This window comes from Amborella trichopoda, chromosome 5 (genome assembly GCF_054954075.1).
Source record: "Amborella trichopoda isolate Santa Cruz 75 chromosome 5, AtrichopodaSantaCruz75HAP2 v2.0, whole genome shotgun sequence".
NCBI classification, from domain to species: Eukaryota; Viridiplantae; Streptophyta; class Magnoliopsida; order Amborellales; family Amborellaceae; genus Amborella; species Amborella trichopoda.
Window position 1 is genome coordinate 44534260 of NC_142340.1, and position 21194 is coordinate 44555453.

At 35.7% G+C, this 21194-nt stretch overlaps 1 non-coding gene across 1 annotated transcript; it reads left to right on the plus strand.

Annotated features, from left to right (window-relative positions):
- Positions 1-12776: 12776 nt before the first annotated feature.
- On the plus strand, positions 12777-19329 carry LOC110007048 (hypothetical protein). The gene is made up of 2 exons (XR_016056426.1): positions 12777-13464; positions 19061-19329. It is a non-coding gene; the product is annotated as a hypothetical protein (transcript).
- The last annotated feature ends 1865 nt before the right edge of the window (positions 19330-21194 follow it).

Consider the following 21194-nt stretch of genomic DNA (forward strand, 5'->3'; position numbering starts at 1 on the left):
ACTAAAAGCAGAATTATCACATTTATTTTTAACAATAGACAAGAAAAATAAATAAATTTATTTTTCTAATTTACAGCATTCAAAATTTCTAACATAGATAAAATATCACAATTTTTATTAAAAAGATTATTTTTCAAGATAATGAGGTCACGTGCGCATAAAATTTATCGCGCCTAAAATTCATGATAATAAGCAGAAATAATTATTTCATTTTATTTTTAAAAAGAATGGATTATTTTTCGAGACAATAACGTCACTTACACATAAAACTGATAAAATAAAGATCCTAGACGGAAATATCACTATTTATTAAAAATAGACTATTTTTCAGGAAGACGATGTCACTTACCCACAATTATTTGAGAGGGAGCTTCCGATAAAAAAATTTCGATTCGAGAGAGAAGTTCACTGTGTTTCGACCAGAGAGAGAGATCTCAAAATTTTGTTTTAGGGTGGGAGTGCTCACATCCCCTATTTAAATTCTTATAACGTATTATTATATTGTTTTCTTACGCTCTACCTCATACCTGAGGTGTGGCGTTAAAAGCAGACTTTTATCGTACGAAAACCACGTCCGCTAAAGGACGCTGCCAGCTGCAAGCAGCAGAAGGCAAAAGCGGGCAAAGGAAAAAAGTAAAGGCAAAGCAAAAGTTAATTCAAAGCAAAAGTTTTTTAAAACAGTGATGGTTCCCAAGGACCATCATACTCAAACAGAACATCACCTATTTATAAGCATATTTTCTCCTTTTTTTTTTTTTTTGAAATTTTAGGATTGTTACATTCTTCCCTCCTTAAAGAAATTTAGTCCTCTAAATTTGTGTACCTGATTACTGAAAAAGATAGGGGTATTTTTCTCTGATTTCGTTTTCTCATTCCCAAGTCGACTCTTCTCTTGGATGGTACTGCCATAATACACGGACTAAAGGAATCTCCTTGTTACGCAACACTTGCACCCTTCTATCCAGTATCAAAATTGGCTGCTCAATGAAGGATTGGTCCTTCCTGATCGGTAAAGGTTCATATTTTAAGATATAGGATGGATCGGGCTGATATTTTCGTAGTGAAGATACATGAAAGACATTATGGACATTTGCTAATTCGGGTGGTAAGGCAAGTCTATAAGCGACACCTCCAATTCTTTCCAGGATTTCAAATGGTCCGATGTAACGTGGGCTCAACTTTCCTTTCTTGCCGAATCTCATAATACCCTTTATTGGTGACATTTTTAGGAAAACTCGATCACCTTCTTCAAATTCAAGATCTCTCCTTCGGTTATCGGCATAACTCTTTTGCCGACACTGAGCTGTCTTGAGCCTTTCACGAATTAATGTTATTTTATCTGTGGCTACCTGGACAATTTCGGGCTCCAAAAGCTTTCTTTCACCAACCTCGTCCCAACATATGGGTGACCTGTATTTCCTTCCATACAGGGCTTCATATGGTGCCATCTGAATACTGGCTTGGAAGCTATTATTATAAGCAAACTCAATCAGGGATAAATGGTCATCCCAGCTTCCTGTAAGGTCAATAACACAGGCCCTCAGCATATCTTCCAAGGTTTGGATGGTCCTCTCCGATTGTCCATCAGTTTGGGGGTGAAAGGCAGTACTAAAGGTGAGTCTCGTCCCCATGGCTGACTGTAGTCTAGCCCAAAATTTAGAAGTAAACCGAGTATCCCTGTCTGATACAATACTGACAGGAACTCCATGCAACCGCACTATTTCCTTAATGTACAGCTGAGCCAGTCGATCCAAAGTGTACGTCGTGCGAATCGGTAGAAAGTGGGCAGCTTTGGTTAACCGGTCCACAATGACCCAAATGCTATCATGTCATGAATTTGTTCTACGCAAGCTAGAGACAAAATCCATAGAGATGTGCTCCCATTTCCATTCTGGCACCGGTAAAGGCTGCAACAACCCAGCGGGCCTTTGATGTTCAGCTTTTACTTACTGGCATGTTAGGCATGTAGACACAAATAGTGCTACCTCTTTTTTCATATTATTCCACCAAAAGGTTTTTTTCAGGTCCTGATGCATTTTAATACTTTCGGGATGTATCGTATAACGAGAATGATGTGCTTCTTCTAAGATAGCTTTCTTTACACTCTCATCATTCGGGACACAAACCCGGCCTTTGAATCTTAGCAAATCCTTACTACATATAGAGAATTCATCTCTCTTTCCTATAGAGAATTCATCTCTCTTTCCTTGCTTCACCTCTTCTATAATTGTTATAAACTGAGGGTCTTTCTTTTGTGCCAATCGAATCTGTTGGATTAATTGGGGTTCCGCCTTAATGTTGGCAATCATACTTACTCACACCATTAATGGACGGAGTTGGATGCCAATCCACTATTTCCTCTAACAATCGCATTTCTTGGATCATTAGATGAGCTAAAACTCCCGTAGATTTTCTACTTAGAGCGTCGGCCACAACGTTAGCTTTTCCTGAATGATAATGGATTGTACAATCATAATCTTTTAAGAAATCCATCCATCTTATCTGCCGCATATTTAAATCCTTCTGAGAGAAAAGGTATTTCAAACTCTTATGATCCGTGTATATTACGAATTGCTCACCATATAGATAATGCCTCCATATTTTCAAAGCGAATACTATTGCAGCTAGCTCCAAATCATGAATTGGATATTTTTTCTCATATTCTTTCAACTGTCTGGATGCATATGCCACTACTTTCCCATATTGCATTAATACACAGCCCAAACCTTTATGTGAAGCATCACTATAAATCACAAATCCCCCACTCCCCTCAGGAATAGATAAAATAGGTGCTGAAGTTAATCGAACTTTTAGTTCTTGAAAACTCTCCTCACATTCACTAGTCAACTCAAATTTGACATTTTTCTGTGTCAATCGAGTCAATGGGATTGCGATTCGAGAAAATCCTTCTACAAATTTTTTGTAATATCCTGCCAATCCCAAAAAGCTTCGAACTTCAGTCACATTACGATTGTTTCCAATTAACAACGGCTTCAACCTTTAAAGGATCAACTGATAGACCTTCCTTTGATATGACATGTCCTAAAAATGTCACTTGTTCAAGCCAAAATTCACATTTACTAAGTTTGGCATACAATTTATTTTCTCTTAATATTTGCAATACCATTCTTACATGCTGCTCATGTTCCTTCTGATTCTTGGAATAAATTAAAATATCATCAATGAATACCACAATAAATTTATCCAAAAAGGGCCTAAAGATTCGATTCATCAAATCCATAAATGCAGCCGGTGCATTAGTTAATCCAAAAGGCATAACTAAAAATTTATAATGGCCATACCTTGTTCTGAAAGCTGTCTTGAGTATATATTCACCTTTAATCTTAAGCTGATGGTATCCAGATCTAAGATCAATTTTTTAAAACACTTGTGATCCTTGTAATTAATAAAATAAATCATCAATCCTAGGTAATGGATACTTATTTTTCACTATCACTTGGTTCAACTGTCTATAATCAATACACAATCTCATAGTCCCATCTCTCTTTTTGACAAACAGTACTGGAGCACCCCAAGGTGACACACTGGGCCTGATAAAACCTTTATCTAATAATTCTTTCAATTGTTGTTTCAGTTCTTTAAGTTCTGCAGGAGCCATTCTATAAGGTGCCTTAGAAATTGGTGCTACCCCTGACAATAATTCAATGGAGAATTCAATTTCCCTGTCAGGCGGTAATCCTGGCAATTCTTCAGGAAAAACGTCGGGAAATTCTCGGATAACCGGAGTGGTATCCAAATTTATTTCTTCCTTCCTATCTTATTTGATATAGGCAAGAAAGCCTTGACACCCTTTTCGAAGGAGGCGATTAGCTCGAATACAAGAGATTAAATATGATGGGGAGTCTTCTTTAACACCATTGAAGTAAAATACTGGTTGATTCGGAATACTAAAGGTAACAATTTTCTTATAACAATAAATACTTGCATGGTATGCAGAGAGCCAATCCATGCCTAAGATTACATCAAAATCTTGAATTTCCAGGAGTATTAAATCAACCAACAGTTCCTTTTCTTCTATCTTTATTACACATGATTTGTATATTATATTGGTGTTAATTGAATCTCCCATCGGTGTGGCTACCTCTAGAATGTATTCTAATTGTTCTGGTTCTACCTTTAAGTGACATGCAAAGTGTTGTGACACAAATGAATGAGTAGATCCAGGATCAATCAAAACATGAGCTACTTTTTGGAAGATAGTAAGAGTACCTTGGATCACTGATTTTGAGGCCTGAGCGTCTTGCTCGGTAATCGCAAATACTCTTCCCTTCATCTGAGACTTCGGAGCTATCTCTCCCTGCTTTGGAAGCTGTTGTGTCTGTAAGCTAGGACATTGTTTAATCTGGTGTCCCAATTTTCCACATTTAAAACAGGCTCCGGTATTCCAATAACAAGGGCTTGATCCATGATTTTTCCCACATTTTCTACATGGTTCTATTGGGTTTTGAAATGGCGAGGGCCTTGGCTTCTTGTTTGGCCTTTCAAACTGTTGTCGATTAGATGATGTAGGTCTAACATGACTGTTCTGATTTTTTGTCTTTTGGTAATCTTCAAAATCTTTTTCGACAATTTGGGCACGATCCACTATTTCAGCATAAGTTCTTAATTTCAAGACTATTATTCTGCTTCTAATAGCTGGCCTGAGACCCCTTTCAAATTTCTTCACCTTTCTTGCCTCATTATTAATCATATGCGGTGCAAACCTGGCCAATTCAGTAAACTTGGCCTCGTACTGTGCTACTGTCTTATTTCCTTGGATTAATTCTAGAAATTCCATTTCTTTTTTGTTTCGAATAAAATCTGAGAAATACTTTTCATTAAATGCCTCTAGAAATACTTCCCAAGTCAAGGTTTTATTTTCTTTGACCAATACTCCTTTTGCCATTAGCCACCAGTGTTGTGCCTCACCTTCTAACATAAAAACTACCAAGGCCACCTTCCTATCATCAGGACATTCCATAACCTCGAATATTTTTTCCAATTGCATAATCCATCGCTCGGCTTCCAGTGGGTTTACAGCACCCTTAAAAGAAGGTGGGTTTAATTTCTTAAATTGTTCGATATTGCTCCCACCAGTTCCTGTAACTGACTGCTTGGGTGGATTGTTGTTTTCCATCTGATGTTGCATTAAAGCAACCATATTTTCCAAAGCTTTGTGAATTCCTTCCATATTGGCTTCAGCTATTCTGGATCTTGACTTTATCCCGGTCTGTACACACAATAAATGTGATTTTTAAGTATATTCTTTTTAAATTTCCTATAGATCTTAAACCTATTGCTCTGATACCATAATTGTCACACCCCAAGAATTTACAGTACTGTTATTCCTGAGATGTGACAGACAAAACATATATACATCTATTGATAGGACAAATTTACAGTGGCGAGGTCTTACAAAGTAAATAAAGAAAGCTAGTACAACAACAGTATCTTCCAAGGTTGATCTTGACTATCACTCAAAATGAATCCGCAGTTATCCTGAAAAAATGTTTACCATAGTTTGATGAGTTTGGCTACTCAGTAAGTGATCATCATAATCCTAAAAATAATCATGATTGAAAGATATCAATATTTTCCAAAATGAGATCTATTAACAGAAATGCATCAACAGTTTTACTTTCAATAAATGCATAATTAAGTATAATCCGAGTAATTGAAATACTTATAACACTTTTAACGGCAGTACATAATTCAAAGGATTTCACAAAATACCCTACTGGCGTCCCAAGTAGGTCACCTATATACCCCATCAGCGTCCTGATGGGTCCACTTAATCCCTATCGGCGTCCCAGATAGGTCCACTTAATCCCTGCAGGTCCACTTATACATCACCGGCGTACCGGATGAGTCCACTTAAACCCTACCGGCGTCCCAGATAGGTCCACTTATACCTCACCGGCGAACCGGATGAGTCCACTTGCATACTTAAATTATTTCTAAATCTTTTTAAACATTCGAAAGCAGCAATATCATGTACTCAACATATCACTGAAACCATTAATATGAATTTCACTTAAACCATTAATAACAATCACTCTCTATAACATTTCAAAAATAACCAATCAAATATTTTGGGCTCAAATTTAGAAAGGTAGCAGTTTGTAAAGGCATTCTAGCATAATTGCCAATTTAATATGTATAGAAAAACTCTTATAAAAATTCAAGAATACGGAATTATCACAATTTATGGAATATCAATTCACAAATAAACATTTTACAACAATACTATAATCAATTGCAAAAATGTTAATTTTTAAATAATACGGTAGTCATTTGCACATGAATTTTACAATGTCTAAATATTCAAAACAGTAGAAAGAAATATCACAATTTTACTAAAAGCAGAATTATCACATTTATTTCTAACAATAGACAAGAAAAATAAATAAATTTATTTTTCTAATTTACAGCATTCAAAATTTCTAACATAGATAAAATATCACAATTTTTATTAAAAAGATTATTTTTCAAGATAATGAGGTCACGTGCGCATAAAATTTATCGCGCCTAAAATTCATGATAATAAGCAGAAATAATTATTTCATTTTATTTTTAAAAAGAATGGATTATTTTTCGAGACAATAACGTCACTTACACATAAAACTGATAAAATAAAGATCCTAGACGGAAATATCACTATTTATTAAAAATAGACTATTTTTCAGGAAGACGATGTCACTTACCCACAATTATTTGAGAGGGAGCTTCCGATAAAAAAATTTCGATTCGAGAGAGAAGTTCATTGTGTTTCGACCAGAGAGAGAGATCTCAAAATTTTGTTTTAGGGTGGGAGTGCTCACATCCCCTATTTAAATTCTTATAACGTATTATTATATTGTTTTCTTACGCTCTACCTCATACCTGAGGTGTCGCGTTAAAAGCAGACTTTTATCGTACGAAAACCACGTCCGCTAAAGGACGCTGCCAGCGGCAAGCAGCAGGAGGCAAAAGCGGGCAAAGGAAAAAAGTAAAGGCAAAGCAAAAGTTAATTCAAAGCAAAAGTTTTTGAAAACAGTGATGGTCCCCAAGGACCATCATACTCAAATAGAACATCACCTATTTATAAGCATATTTTCTCTTCTTTTTTTTTTTTGAAATTTTAGGATTGTTACAGTAGCGCATCCGTTTTAATATATTTAGAATAATATAAATAAATATTATATAATATGTAGTATATTGTAAATAGTGAATAATAGGTTAGTGTGTGAAAACAAAACCCGAGAAATACTTCCCCATGGGTTGAGGTGTGGGTCTTTTTGATGCAAAGTGAATCATTTTATGGTAAAATGTTTTACCATGAATTTTGTTTTCATATGCTTTCTTCTCTTACCAAACATGTGAAAGGCAGAAAATGGGCTAGGTTGTGGTGGTAGCACCCCCATACCGAGCTAACACGTTGTGATTTCTAATCGTGCTGACACTACATATTGACACCTTCAAAAAAGATAACTCTTTAATCTATCTGAAAAAACGGGTAAGGGCCTATCTTCCCTGCTAAATTACCCACAAAAAAAAAAAAAAAAAAAAAAAAAAAAACAAACAAATCGTGTAAGTCAATTTTACCATGAAAATATTTTTCAGGAAATATTATCACATCAACCAAACATGCCTAATCAAATGATTGCAATGTACACAGGGTCACACCATTCAATCTGTCTTTTCGGTTAGAACTTGCAATAGTCAACAACTAATCAATCAAGTCCAAGCCCAAGTTTTGAAATTGCAATAGTCAACAACTAATTAATCAAGTCCAAGCCCAGGTTTTGTGAGCAAGTAGCTTGGATGAGAGTTATCAAGACTGCGACTTGTACTTAACAGAGTGGGTTCAAAATCAATATTTAGCTTTGGCAAGTTAAGCTGACTGGTTCAGATTGGTTGAACAAGCTAAACAAAATCCGTGATGTTTTTTGTGATTTGTTTAACCACTCGTTCTCTTTATTTCTTTATTTTTAAAGCTAACTTAACATATCTTTCAATTTTAATGGTATTTTTACACGACTAGACCCTTCATTGGTTTTACAGCTAGTCCTTTCTTAGGAACACTAGTCTTGATCTAGTTCTCAATCCATGAACACTATATCAAGCTCTCAGTCCCTTCTTTACCTAATGCCTTCATATGTCTGGATACAAGTTAAAGGGCCATTAAATTAGCATAATTTGCATGATATGAAACCTAAAGGTTCCAACCCTAAGGCTTTAGGCCAACAGCTAGTACACTATAAAAAATCATCATTTGAAGCCCAACATTTATCAATTACACAACCACTCTAGATTTTCAATTATACCATCCGTTGAAATAATAAGATGACTATTACCAAATCCCAAATTTCATGCATTTTCTTCTGTTGAGACCCAACAAAATCCACAAATTTCTTGTAATTTCCTCTTGACTTTAAGCACGTATTAACAAAAATCCAATAAACAACTAATTTCAATTTGCAAACGTTTCATTTATTAGCCTCAATCAGAATACCTAAAATGAAATTCTTACTTATTTTGTCTCGACTCGGAATTTCAAGTTCTGAATCTTGGGAATTAAAAATTAAGTCAAAGAAAGAAAGAGTTTATATAAGGTTGCAACCTTAAAATGTAGAATTAAAGGTGCACCTCAAAAATCTATCATAAAAAGTTGTTCGGATGTTGGAAAACTCTCAAATTGATCATCTCGACATACAATTAAAAATAAACAATGCGCACCTCTTAATAGTGGAAAGATAATTTTTTAATAGCAATAATCTCTATGATGGACTGAAAATTTATTTTTATCTCGAATTATAAAATTTAAACCTTAAAAAATAGTGCAGTTTGAGTTGATTTATAAACACTCGAAAATATTAAAGATTGATATCTCAGATAATGCATTATAGATGGACAATTTCCCATACCTAAAATCTATTTTTTTTATGTTTACGCCTCAAGGGTGAGATGCTCGATTTGAGGATTTCTAACATTGAAACAACCTCTTCTAGTGAATATTTAAGGTGCGCCCCAAGTTCGTCGTTTAGCAGCAAAGGACATAAAACTAAACGAATCTTCCACTCCCCATAAAAAATGAAGTTCTAAGGGAGCTTTTTTAAATAGGAAAAATATCAGTAACATGAAATCCTTTACAATATCATTAAAAGAGTCCAAATTTCTCTAGTAAAATTTGAAGGTATACTTTTTTTTTTTTCATACGGTTGTACCTCCTCAATTAATTTTTTTAAAAATACCTAAATTTCCTTTATTCGTATTTGCAATGCAGAATAATTATGAGTATTTCTATAATCTGATTCCTAAGAGACCTAAACCGAATGGTAAAAATACCCCTATTTGTTATGTATTTCGAATAAAGAATACGTTGTTCCGTATTAGTAATGCAAAACACCTAGAGATAAAAGTATAAAATGAGACAATTTACCTTTGATACAGGATGTTCACATTAATCTTGACCGTTGGATGTGAAATTGGGCTGCTGCAATTATTTCATTAACCAACCTCAAACTTTAAAAGATATTTTCTCGAACTTTGTGGCACATCCAAGCTATCAAATTTCACATCAAATTGTTGTTAGGAATTGTGACCACTTTGTATTAAAGGTAAATGATTTCTTTGTATATAATCCCTTTTATAATTTGATACATGCAAAGTATTTAAGTGCAAAATAATAAAAATACCCTTAGTTGTTTCACATTACTAATATTGAACAATGTCTTTCTTATTTGAAATGAAGAACAACTAGGTGAGGACTTTTAACGATCAAATTATAGTAATGTCCATGATTGTTCTGCATTCCAAATACTGAATAAGTATAACTTAGGTATTTTTAAAATTCTGGTTGAGGAGGTACCTAATTGAAATGAGAAAAGTAAAGTATATCCTCCAACATTACTAAATTTCTATAAGACCTAGGCTTTATGAAAACAAAATAAAGCCTCACCTCAAATCCTCATATGGAAAACACTTTCGGCAATGGAAATCTCCATGATGGATCAAACATCAATTTCCAACACCGACAATAAGATTTGAAACTAAAAAAAGGTATGATCTTGCTGATCTATGAATATTTATTTTTAGGGAGGAATGGACAGTCTAGATAATTTGTTATAATATACATTATTTTTAGAGCTTTAAATCTTAATTGTTTTTCACAACCATAATGTTCACACCGAGATAATCGATGTAAAGGTTTTTCAATGTTTGAATTGTAATTTTCGATAAGTTATGAGGTGACGCTTTACTTATTTTTATAGGGCTGAGGCCCAATCAAACCATTTCCCATAATGCATATTTTACATTTGGGTGCGGTTTCTATAAGGTTGCAACCCTAAACAATCCAATATCGGCGCACCTCCAAATTTTATCATAACATGTAATTTTGTTGTAAAAAATTCTTAGGATTATCTTAAAATATTTTTTCATATCTAATTAGAAAAATTTAAATTCCAAAAATGGTTAAAAATAAGTTATTCTATAAATGTATGAAAATCTTGAAAATTGAAGGTCTAGATAATATGTTGCAAGATGCACTTTTTTTGGGATTCAAAAACTCTTTTTTTTTTTATATTCATACATCTCAATGTCGAAATGATCAATTAGAGGGTTTTTCAAAATTAAAATAACATTTCCGATAGATTTTTGAAGTGCATCTATGATTCTACATTTTAAGGTTGCAACCTGATATAAACTTTTTCCTTTACATTTATGTCTTACTCGTCTAGAGCGTGTAGCATTTTAACTTTTTTTGAAACACTGCTAAAGTCTAACTAGCTCTGAATTTCACTTATCACCTATTTAATTTGCAATACATAGCCAAGAAACAATCTCATGTGGTCATCCATTTACTACACAACCAATCTTAATTTTCACATAATTCTCTTCTGATTATGCATTAACTCAAAACCATAAAGACAACTAGTCTCAATTTTCACACCTACTTTCCCTATTATAACCATAAATTATCCTCACAAACCCATAACACGCGGGGTCCCCGGATCTACTAACTTTCCGGCGACATCATACATTATCACGCCGGAAAAGTCAGGTGGTTGACACTTCTCACCCATTATAATTCCCTTTTGCCAAAGGCAATTCTCACTGCTTCTGCCCAACTCCTCGTGGGTTCCGGCATTCTGGAGTCGCCGGAGTCTCCATTTGGCCAGAATCTGGTGACGGGTATCAAAGGGGAGGATGGGATTCGAGATACTGAAGTGGGTTCGAGCTTTGAGCTTGCGTTTTCGACGTGCATGAAAGGTACATAGAGAGATTGTGAGCGCACAGAGGGCTAGGCTTGCTAAGGCGATGATGGCTCCTTTGTTGGATGAGCTGAGTGTGTGGTGCACAGAGTGAAGCCATGCAGCCATTTGAGACTTCTTTCTCTCTCTCTCTCTGTGGAACAATGAATTGATGCCCTGTTGAGGTGTTAATGGCTTGGAATGAATATTCATATTTATACTTTGCAACTCCTCTTGGCTTCTCCCTTCAGAGAATAGCTGGGTACCCATATTTTAAGTAAAAAGATTATATGCTCCAGCAGGAACATATTGTACATTCACTCTCTCGTGTGAAAATCCTATGTTGGAATATTTACAATGTCTCAAACTTTGGGATATAACCTCGAAAAAGGAAAAGAAATGTAAAAGCAAATAAATTCATACCCCCCACTTCATATGTGCATGAAAACATACTTCATAGGTGCATGAAAACATAGACTTAAGAAAAAAGACCATTCAAACTCTGGAAAGTCAGATTTAAATTTAAGTTTGGGAAGTCAAAATCTAATTTTTTGCTTTTTTCCCCTAAAAAAATACTCTTATATGATTGAACAGTGAGTACCAAAATTTAAGACAAAAGGAAATGGTCCCAAGCTAGTCTCTTGTTTGAGAGAGTAGGTATATAATATGCTCCCTTTGTAGCACTCTCCACTCGCTCTCTCTATTTGAGGATTGGTTAAAGATTAGGATCACCTGCTCCTTATTGTGCCCTAGAGTCATAGGACTAATTCTTTGTGGTTTTGGTAGCTTAAAATTCTTAACACTTTGAATTGGATTTCGTTAGTCGGTCACATTACATGTAACTTTGAATTGGATTCCGTTAGTTGGTCAACTACTCTACATCAGAGTAGAGTTGCTCATGCAGTAGTAGTTGCTAAATGAGAAAATATTATGTGCTTTATGAAATCTAAAGATAAAAAAATTGATCCAGATCGAATAAATCTATAATCATTTTGAAATTGCTAAATGAGAAAATATTATTCACTTTATGAAATCTAAAGCTAAAAAAATTGATGCATATCGAGTAAATCTATAATCACTTTGAAAGTTTAGAAAATAGACAATGGGATAATGCGGTATAAGATGTACTATTTTTAAGGGTTGAATTTTTTTTTTTTTTTTTTTTTGTTCCAACCATATATTACGAGGTTGAGATAACCAACTTGAGATTTTATTACATAGAAAAATCTTTTCTAATAAAATTTTGAGGTATACTACTTTGATAACATAAAACTTGACAACTTCTATGAAAAATTTCCTCGTTCAATTAAAGCCTAAAGCCCAATTGGAGACCTGAAGGCAGCGTTCGTGTTTTTTGTGGAGATGTGAAATTCATTTACCAAATGATAGCATAGAAGCAGCTCTTCTATCTGTTCACCTTTGAGAATATTTTTCAGCAATATTCTACTAAAAATCTTTGTTTATTTCCTGAATTCTAAAATCAGTGGTGAAGTAGTAATTTGCCCTTACAGGAAATAACCTCTCGTCTCTCCCTCTCTCTCTGCGCTTTGGATCTCTCTCTCTCTCTCTCTCTCTCTCTCTCTCTCTCAATCAGACATTTCTGTTCCTTTAAACACTACAACCCTTTTTTGGGTCATCTTCACTAGAGTCCCAATGACTGCCTCAGCGAAAAATGCCCTTTGGAAACTACCCTCAAAGTTCATGCCATTACCAAGACAGTTTCTCTCTCTAAAACCCCACCAAAACCCACCACCCTTTCTCTTCTTCCATCCCATTGGTTCCAGTGAGAGAAACCAGGTGACCCATTTCAGTTCTGGGCTTCAATCTCATGATTCAAAGCGTTTTGACAATCCCCATCTCATGCACTCCTTTGCCTCTCACTCTTTCCGCACCTATATTGATTCTAGAGAGAGAAACGGATCAACCCATCTGGGATTTAGGGCTAGAGTGCAGGATTTGAGGCGTTTCAGCACTGAATCTGAGGTTGATGAGATCAATTTGAAATTTGCAGAGGCTAGAGAAGAGATTGATATGGCTTTGGAATCAAAAGAGACTGTTTATTTTGATGAAGAAGCTGAAAGCGCAAGGAAAATTGTTAAGGAGGTCATGGACATGTATGAGGGGTTGCTGGCTAGGTTACCAGAACAACAGAGAGGGGCTTTGCAGAGGTCCATGGGGCTCAAGATTGAGCAGCTCAAGGCCGAGCTCAAACAGCTGGACGATTCGTGAGGTCTCTCTCTCTCTCACAACCACTAGATTATATGTTTAGCACCTGATATTTCATGACTGAATTAGATTACATCAATACTTTCACACGCCATTTTCATGTGAACAACATACTCATAATTCTACTGTCTTTCCTGGTGAAAGTTGGGATATTGGGGAAATTTCTCTTCATGCTTCAAAGAAATAAGCTGTGAATCATTTAAATATTAGTGTCTCTCACCGCAATGATAATTTTGGATGGACCTTAGAATCATAAAAATACTATAGTCTCTCTCATCAATGATAGTTAATGGACTTTATACAGAACCTATCTAATCCTGTAGATATTATATATTTTGTTGACTGAACTGTTTTTTCTTCCCTTTTCTTCTTTTCTCTCTTACAACTCAATGGGTTTATATTACCAGAAAGCTACGTGGGGAAATGCCATGGTCTGCATTTTTCTCTTTACAAATACAAGAAATTAGGAGTTCCAATTGTAACTTGGGATGGTAGACGTTCTTTCACTGTACCAAATTCACTCCATTGCTCCCACCTCCCCCACCTCTCACAGCCAACCAAAAGGATTACCCCTCTTGTGTTATCAAAAAGACAATGTTAAAAAATGCAGAGGTGGCCGCCTAGGCAGGCACCCTGACACAAAGACGGCCCTAAGGGAAGGGGTTGGGGTGGGGGCCATATGTTGTTTTGTGTCTGTGTTTTGTGAATTTGTGTGTATGTGTTTATTGTGTGTGTGTGTGCATGCGCACGTATGCGTGTGCGTGAGATCTCAAATGAAATTCTTAAAGATCATCTTTTTTTTTTCTTTTGGATCTATATTTGTGAGAGAGGTCTTGAACAATTGGAGGATATATATAGAGAGAGAGGGGCCTCATCGAACACTTGGAGGTCATCTTCGTCTTTTCTTCTTCTTATATGTAAAGAGGGAGCATATGGGTCCATATGTATCTTTGTGTGTGTCAGAGAGAGAGGCTGCGCATCGAACACTTGGAGTCCATCTGCTTTAGAGACCATGTGGCCCCAAGAGAGAGAGATAGAGCAAGAGAGAAATACCGGGCCTTATTTTTGTTTGGGTAGATTTGAATTTCTTTTCTTTTTTCTTTTTATTTATGGGATGACACTAGGTGGGCACCCAGACCGCCTAGGTGCCTGGACCACCTAGGCGCCCGCCTTAAGCATGCCCTCCCAGACCCACCTCCTAGGCGGCCGGGCAGCCGAATTTTTGTTCACTGCAAAGAGATAGTTTAACCCTTTCAAGGAGTAGTTTAACCCTTTCAAGGAGCCTTGAAAAGATACAAATATAACGGATTTTGCTATTCAACGTAGTTGCCTTAGTGGTTGTAATGAGTTGCCTTAGTGGTTGTAATATACCCTCAAGAGAGACACAAAGAGAGGACTCTATGCTTCCATTTATCTCACAGTCTATCATAGCATCCCATGGTTGCTCATGAGTTCCCCAAAACGAAGAGGAAGGTGATGAGCAATTCCCTTTGACTGGATTATGGTGATCAAATTATGCATTTGGTGCTATAATAAGTAGAGAGTATGACACCATTGCACTTGATTGATATTCAGCATATATGAAGATAATGATGATTTAGATGCACATCTGCATAAATAAGTTCATTGAATGTATTGGCAGCAAAGGATGGTTTGAATGTTTTAGCTCTTCTTCAAGAGCTGAAAGATGTATCTGAGCATTAAAAACTTGGACGAAACTATGCGAAGTGAGCTGCTGACCGTATAGATCGGTGCATTTTTTTTTTTCATGGTGAGCCAAGAAAATAGGTTCAACCGAAAGTAGTGTGCCCCTTAACAAGAGAATAAATAAATAAATACATTTAAAAAAAAAATATATATATATATATATATATATATATATATATGAAGATGGTAGGGTGAGCCCATTAGTGCACAGGAAAAAATGAGCCCAACAATTTGGGCCGATTTGACGTTCACGAATGTCTGGTAGTGTTTGAATTTTAATTTTTTTTTCTACAAATCCAAATTACTTGAAATTTGGAGCGTATGTACATAAAAAATAGGGGAATCTTAAAAAAATATCAAACAAATATTTTACATGAAATAAATCTGCCAAAATACCCCCAAAATATTTTACATGAAATAAATTGGCCAAAATACTTTTCAAGGGTATTTTGGTCAATTGTTTTTCACGAATTATTTTTTTTATATTTTTATTAGGTACGGCCTGATGAGAAGAACACGTGCCTAAAATTTCAAGTGATTTGGATTTGTGGAAAAAAGAAATTCAAATTCGAACACTACCAGACATTCGTGTTCGCCAGATCGGCCCAGATTCAGTTTGGGCCGTTGGGCTTATACTATTCCATGAGCTAGTGGGCTCACCCAAGCTTTTTCCATATATATATATATATATATATATATGAGTAATGATCCTATGAGAACCTCCCACACCTATGTATGTAGGACCCCAAAATATCACCATTAAATTTGGCACAGATCTCTAGAGAAGTTGTCACATGGGTGTGGGTTTTGACTTTTCTAGAGATCTGTGCCACATTTAATGGTGATCGTTTGGGGTCCTACACACATGGGTGTGGGAGGGTCTCACAAGGTCATTTCCCTATATATATATATATATATATATATTTTTATTTATATTATTTTTTATTTGTTTATTTTTGAAATATGTTTACAAGGTTCTTAATCTAAAGATGGCATCCCACAGATTGGGTGCTCAGACTACAACAAGTAAGAAGTTTATATAGAACCAGAATGCTATATGGGGAAGGGGATGGGGGTTTAGTAAATAAAAGAAGCCTTACAAGATGGTCCAAAAAATTGTTAGGTAAGTCTTTAAAACCAGACGGGCCTGAAACCACTAAAGATGGGAAAATTCCAAAAAGGGATTTAGGGTGGAGAGGAATGCTTCTGCTGGTCTACAAGCCGAGCTTCCTGCGGGGATATATTGGTGCGTGGTTGTATCCTGTAAACCTTTGAGCTAAGTGTTAAGTTGGGGTCTTGGACGGATACCAATCCTTTGCAGCAGCTTGTCTCCTAGATAGAAGGAAGAAGAAATATATTTTCCTTGCTTGAAGCTGGAAGTAATTCTTTGTCATGTGCCATACATAGTGAAACCCCACAAATATGTGGCTTCATAATGGAGCACCTCTTCATGTGCTCTAGTGGTCAATGCATATGCACGTGATTGACGAAATACATAATGTTTTGTTCTGGGTAAAGGTTAGGCATTGTAGTTATTGTGATTCTCCTGAAACCTATACTTAATATTGTTGGGGAGAAGCCTCCGAGTCATATGTGAATGTGCTTAGTTTGAAGATCACATGAAGCATGAAGAGGCACACATCTACCATGTGGAATTTAGTGAGCTAACAACTGAAGATCATTATTTATGATGATGTATTTGACTTACAATTTGTAGTGAAAAAAATCCTTTCAACATATAATGCAAGAATTATTGAACATTTGGATGTGCATTGAATAAATTTGTTGGATCAGAAAATATGGAATGACTTGGTAACAATATTTAGAGCTGCAACGTTAGCAACAGGAATGAAGAATTTGCATGAAAATCAAGTAATGCCCAGTGGGCTTCATGAGCAAACCAATAGATATATCAAGTCAACATATACGAGAGAGATGAGTTGGTGATGTGAATTCTTTTAGTAGGTCTTGCAGACTGCTCATGAAGACTAATGTGGAGGAAGGCACTTTCTTTTGCGTAGGTTGGCCATGGGATTTGAACATTGGACATGGTGTTTGAATCACACTCTGACATGCACCCACAAAAATCTTCACTGGAAGCAGTCTTTTTTGATATGCATTTAATGTATAGTCAATTTCTAGTGATATATCATAAGGAGAATTTGTCACAAAATCTCACCATCAGCAATGAATCTAACCTCTTTAACAAGGATTCCCTGTTATGGTGGAACTGTACCATCAGAAATGAACCTAACCTTCATACGTAGCATCAGCCCGTTCTTTCAGGCATTGCTCTTCTACTACTGAGGGAATTCAGTTCAACTTTACAGATTTTTATAGTGGGGACTGATTGTTTGTTTTTTCTCCTTTTTCTACTTAAGAACTTGTCAGATATAAGACTTCAAAGTTTACCTAACAGGTAGGGAGGGGAGAAGGGAAGTAAGAATAAGTAGGCATGTGGGCATGTAAAGTTTTAGGGGTGTCTATCCTAAAGTTAAATGTGAGGTTTGAAATGATGAGTAGCTTATCACCAATAGAACAAGTACAGAAACAGGGAAATATGATCTCTAGCCTTGATTTATCAAAACAATGTCTACAGTGTTGACTATCTAGCAGAATATTTGGAAGTGCAATTTATATTGTTAACAATTGTAATAGGGAGGGAGGGGAGGAGGGAAGTAAGAATAAGTTTGCATGTGGGCATGTAAAGTTTTAGGGGTGTCTATCCTAAAGTTAAATGTGAGGTTTGAAATGATGAGTAGCCTATTACCAATAGAACAAGTACAGAAACAGGGGAAATATGATCTCTAGCCTTGATTTATCAAGACAATGTCTACAGTGTTGACTATTTAGCAGAATATTTGGAAGTGGAATTTATATTGGTAACAATTGTGTGTGTAACTTGAGTAATGAGATTGCCTACAACAAAAATTCATTATATCTAATGTTGGGCAATGATACAATTATAACAAGGATACTCATGCATCATATGTAAGCATATGACAATATCCATTGAGAAAAAAAAAAGCGTTAATATTTGGTTTACTCTGTAACATCTCCAAAGACAACTTTAGCATCTGGTTAAGGGTTTTCATATAGCTATTGTTTTTAACAGATTTCATATGTCTTAATTGGATTTCTAGTTTTTCTACAATCAAAGTCTTTTTAAAGGAGTGATTTTGATGATGAGGCCTCTAAACTAGTGTGTTTTGGTCAAGACTTCCTTCGCTCTCTTGTTCAAGAAACTTAGCTCCAATAATGCGGATGAATTTATTAACCATAGTTTGCTCATTTGCTGAATCGGTTCAGGCCTCCCGTCTTTAGCCAAATAGCACAAACTTATCCAGACTCAAGCTACTCTCATGCTGCAAACAACCCACTCGCCACCACACACCAACACCAAAAAAAGAAAAATAAATAAATACATAAATATCTTACATTTTTCTTCAATTATTATTTTTATTTATGCTATTTATATAACGTTCATAATTGTCTTTTTTATATTGTTACTAATTATAATATTAAGTTAGCGTCCAAATTACCATGTTGTGCCCTTCAAAAACATGGCGGCTGGGCATTTTGAGTACAAGTTCAAGCCTGCAAACTGTGCACCTAAATTGTTGGAAATTGTATTATGGAAAAAACACACATCCATTGAACACAGTTAAATTATATATACATTTGTGGCTTGTGCACTTTTCTAGCTGTTTAGGTGCCTATTACTCATATCGTTGTTTTCTATGTGATTGCTTTTTACACTTTATATGTTTAGATATCGCATGTCTTGTGGCCCCTGGTTATTTGTACATAAAATCAGAAGATTCATTTTTACATACTATAAGAATCATTCATCATAATCCATTGCAAATTTCACAGATTATTGCTTGTTACAGAACGGTTGATGGTTGCGCAAGCCTCCATTCCAAGCACTGGTTAAGAGCTAGCATTTTGGTTGACTCCAGTCTCATTTTAACGACAGGAATGTGGATTTGATAATGGAGATTCAATTTTTGATGCATAATGAATGAGATTTGTAGATTTGCGAGAGGGACCAATTGAAGATGTTTTTATCTGGACAGGAATTAAATTTTTCTAATGATGACGTTGATGAAGAATTAAAATTTTCTAATCTGATTATAGTGATGCTGTCTTAGTAGTTAAATTCATCATTGAGTCCTTAATGTGTTTGTAGGATGGTATTTGGATGACAACCAGATGCTTCTCTGTCTAACGCCAATGGATTCCCTCTTTTTAGTCATATTAAATCATTGGAACCTTTCAAAGAGTTTATATGATGGCCAAAGGTCCCCCAACTATTTGTTTTAGGGATACGGAAGCAAAAATATTTGTTCGTGGGATAGACAAATCTTTTTCCTTGGTTATGATATGTATCCATAGTTGTCTCAGGAATGAGATGGGGATTACTGTTGAAAATTTAGTTTGGGAAAGTATTTCGATGGGCTATGGCTTTGTAAAGTCACACCTCAAATCACTCCAAAAAATGCGGCTTCGGCACTGGAAAATACTCAAATCAATGGGATAGGGGCTGGAGTCGTGGTGGTAGCATCAACACACCCTAGTCATCACGTTGTAGTTTTCATGCCCACTGACACAACCCTATTAACACTTTAAAAAAATAGCTTCTAAACTATTTGAAAAAATGTGTAGGGCCTGTCTTCCCCACCAAATAACCCAAAAAAGAAGAAGAAGAAAACATTCAAATCAATTATTTCCACCTAATTGTATATCTTAAAAGAAAAGATTTTAGGCACTAAAGATAGTTTGTTTTGTGACACATTTTTTGAGCTGCCCATTTTTCATAGATATGCCAGAAATGTGTTATGTTGTGGAGCTTCAAATTCTAGTGTCAGAAGTTAAACAAATTTCCGAGCCATGAAAACCTCCAGGACAACATTTTTCAGCTGGGTTTTGAAGTGTAGCTTTACTAAATTTTGTGAAGTTGTGGCCTCATGAAAACCACGTACTTATTGAGTATAACCAAAGAAGTGAAGAGAGATTCAAAGGCTTTTATTTCATTGTTTGGAGTTGCACCCCCACATGCTTGCCTTCTTGTGAAGCATAGGCAGATTTATCTCCTGACTCCCTTGCAATCCTCCTGGCTCAGAAATCAATGGTCTGGTCTCTAAAGCCCCCCCATTGGAATTAATGCCTTCTTTTCCTGTTTTTGTAGAGAGAGAGTTGGGTGAAACTTGCTGGGTCTCCAAGCAAATTACCTTGTCATTTTCTCACCCCTTGGGTTTTGTGTTACACAGGAGATTACATGGAAGTTGATAATGAATGAGAGAGAGAAAGAGAGAGCACACTTTCATGTGTTAGAGAGGAGGCTGTCCTGTTTTTTAGGTCCAGAGAGAGAGAATAAACTGTCGTCATAGAGAGAGAGAGACTGTCCTTTTTTTGGGTCAACAAAATCCAACATGCATCATGGCGTGTGCTTATTGAATTTCTCTTTGTTTGTGCTCTGAGAGAGAAAAGTTTCCCTTTGTGTACTTAGGTTGCAAATTTCAATATATATCCGGGAAAATATATGATGACAGTATGACCTCTGTGAATAAGAGATCAAATATATCCATTGGAAAGGGGGAGAGGGAGTCCATAAAAATAAATACCTTTGGAGAGAGAGAGAGAGAATATATTTTGATATTTCCTGACCATTACTCGTCCAAAGAAAAAAAGAGAGAACTAAGAAAAAAACTAGCTTCTCTGAGGCCACCACGTCCAATGGACAAAAGTAACAGACCAGGCATGGACCTCCCTCAAAAGCATTCTACACAACATAGTGAGCCAAATATAATAAAACAACAACTAAATAAATGAATAAAAATAAAATACATTTTGAAATTTCCCCACCATTACTTATCTAAAGAAAAAAGATAGAACCAAGAAAAAAAACCAGTTTCTTTGAGGCCACAATGTCCAATGGACAAAAGGAATAGACCAAGCATGGACCTCCATGAAAAGCATTCTACACAACATAAAGAGCCAAATATAATAAAAGAACAACTAAAT